The following is a 3,072-nucleotide window of genomic DNA, read 5'->3' as shown; positions in this document are numbered from 1 at the left end:
AGAGGCAGGCGGATTTCTGAGTTCGAGGCCAGCCTGGTCTACAAAGTGAGTTCCAGGACAGCCAGGGCTATACAGAGAAACCCTGTCTTAAAAAAACAAAACAAAAAAAATTTTTTTTACATGTATCTCTGTGTGAAGGAGGCTAGAGACATCAGGTCTCCTTGAGGTGAAATTACAGTTTCTTGTGAGCTGTCTGGCATAGGTGTTGGCACCCAAATTCAGGTCCTCTGTAAGAACAGCAAGTGCTCTTAACCACCAAGCTGTCTCTACAGCTATATTATTTTTCATATAGGTAACTAGCTGTCCCAGAACTATGTACTGAAATGACTTCCCTCCATCGTGAATTGTTTGGGCATCCTAGTCCAAGTCAGCTGGTCGTAGGCATATGGATTTAATTCTAGATGTTACTTCCATCTTACTCTGCTTAAATATACATGTGCCAAGAAATTCTGTATAACTATAAGAAGTTTGAAATCAGATGTGAGACACTGACAACTTTGTTTTTCTTTTGCAAGATTGCTCTGGCTAGTCTGGAGTCTTACCTTCATGGCATTATCAGTCCTAACCTGTTAATGTGGACCGTCCTTATATTTACCTAGGTCTTTCTTTCTTTCTTTAAAGCTGATGTGTGTGTGTGTGTGCATGTGTGCACATGCATGTATAGGTGAGAGTGTGGTGTATGTCCACGTATGTGCACAGAGGCTGGTGGAGGGTGTCAGGTGCCCTGCTCTGTCATTCTCCTCTGTTGCCTTGAGGTAGGGGCTCTCACTGGATCTGGAGCCGGGCTGGTTATGGGCAAGCCCAGATTCCTCCTGTGTCTGCCTCCTGCAGCACTGGGGTACAAGCACACACTGACACTCTGGGTTTCCCGTGGGTGCCAGGATTTGGAATCTGGTCCTTCTGCTTGCACAGCAAGGGTTCTTACCTCCTGAGCCATCGCTCCAGCTCCCTCTTCTTTAATTTCTTTCAACGATGTTTTATAGTTTTTAATAAACAAGTCCAAACACTTGTATTATTAAATTTCCTTCTCAGTATTTTCTTCTATTGTAGCTGGAATTGTTCCTTAATTTCATTTTCAGACTGTTCATTGCAAGTACGTAGCAATGCAACTGACCTTCTATGTTGATCGAATATCCTAAAACTCTGATAGACTTACCTCTATGTGTAAGTGTGTGTGTTTGTGTGTATATGTGTAAAAGTGTGTGTAATAGCAGAGGTACTTCTTAGTATTTTCTGTACATAAGATCCTGTCACCTCCAAATAGAGGCAGGTTTTGCATCTTTCTTTTTCCCCAGTCTGATTACACTTTATTTCTCCTCATTGCCTTGTTTCCCTGACCAGGTCCTTGAGAATAATGTTAAATAGAAGCAGAAAGAACAGGGTCTTCTTGTCTTATTCCTGATCACCTGGGGGTGTTTTCAAGCTCTTATCGTTCATATATTTATTGCAGTATTTTCTGGATTTATTTTTAATGTGAATGAGTGTTTTGCTGCATGGATTTCTTAGTCCCACATTTGTGTCTGGTGCCTGCAAAGATCAGGTCAGGGGAACTAGGACAGGAGTTGTGAATGGTTGTGAGCCTGTATGTGGGTGCTGGGAATTGAACCCAGGTCCTCTGCAAGAGCAGCCAGTGCTCTTAACTGCTGAGCCATCTTCCCCCCCCCCAGTTTTGTTTTTTTTCCCTCACATTCCTAGACTTTTGGGCGATTATTACTATTTGTAGGCATTGGGCTCAGATGTTGAGATGCTGATAGGGTTTCGCATCCTTGGATCTGGCTCTTTGGTATATTTGACTTTTTAATACATCGAGCGATCTTTTGAGTTCCTTGACAGCTTCTGCCATATTGCTGACCTCTTATGCTCAGGGTTCCTATCGTCCAGAATCATTTATACTGACAGTCTTTGAGATATCCCCAAGGGCTACTCATGCTCAGAGCTCTTTCCATTCCTAAACAATCATATCATCACGGATGACAAAGAAGCAGTCAGTGCCTAGGTATCCTGATCAATTTTTCTGCCTCTGCCTTTGCAAAGAGCACTTCTCCCCAGCTGTTCACTCCCTGGTTTATGTCCCTGCATCTAGACACATGATTTCCAAAGAGTTGTCCCTGGGCCAATAGCATTAGCATCACTCGGGGAGTTGTCAGAGATGTGAGGGAGGGAGTCCCACCGAGCCACACAGAGCCAGCCAAATTTTGGAAGAGCTTAGGAGCTGCTTTAACCAGTCCTCTAAGGGACTCTGCTGCTTGTTCAAACTTAAGAGTGATTAAGGCTTATGATGCTGAGCTGGTTCTGGGGATGCGCCATTTCCCTCTCCCCACCTTGCTTCAGTCATTGAGTTTGATATCTTTCTTGCTCAGCTTTGGCTCCCCTTTCATGTTTAGCAATATTTGGCTTTGTGTTCCACTCTGTTTGTAGCTGCCTGTTAGCAGAGTTCTGAGTGATGGAATCTGTCTATCCAGCACAACCTGCTGTCATGTGATTATTAGGGAGGGCTAGAAAATGCCACCGGGTAGCTCAGCTCCCGATTTATTCCGCCTGCTTATTTTCAGCCTCTCAGGGTGCCCTGTACCTCATCTGTCCATCTTTTCTCACACATGGGGACGGTTGTCTTTGCTTGGCACATGCAGGGGTAATGGAAGGCTTGTTGCACTGGTTTATCCACTGTGGACGTCTGACTTCTTGCAGAATTCCCTGGTGCTTCCTCTGGAGCCTGCTGTGTTCTTCGAGCTTCCTCCATATGCCTCAGTTCTTCCCCTGCAGAGCTGAGCTCAGGTCCTCTTTCTGCTGAGCTGGATCTCTGAGCATTTGGCCTTTGTTGTCACTCAAGGCTCCTTACTGAGAAGGGTGCACAGTCCATGTTATGCTCCACCGTTGCCATCTTGAATTCTTTAATGATTTTTGAATCATAAAGCTCTAAGCTTCCATTTTGCCCTAGGCTCTGCCAATTCTGTAGCCATCCCTAGCTCCATCCTTCATAACTCTCTGCCTTTTACTCTCTCTCTCTCTCTCTCTCTCTCTCTCTCTCTCCTTCTCTCTCTCTCTCTCCTTCTCTCTCTCTCTCTCCTTCTC

At 44.9% G+C, this 3,072-nt stretch overlaps 1 protein-coding gene across 3 annotated transcripts in view; it reads left to right on the top strand.

Annotated features, from left to right (window-relative positions):
• The window catches only part of Pitpnm3 (PITPNM family member 3), an 88,446-nt gene that overhangs the window by 34,504 nt on the left and 50,870 nt on the right, over positions 1 to 3,072 (top strand). The gene's annotated exons all lie outside the window — the stretch shown is intronic.

The sequence above is a fragment of the Mus caroli genome, chromosome 11, assembly GCF_900094665.2.
Source record: "Mus caroli chromosome 11, CAROLI_EIJ_v1.1, whole genome shotgun sequence".
Classification (NCBI taxonomy): domain Eukaryota; kingdom Metazoa; phylum Chordata; class Mammalia; order Rodentia; family Muridae; genus Mus; species Mus caroli.
This window is presented reverse-complemented; position numbering and strand designations above follow the sequence as displayed.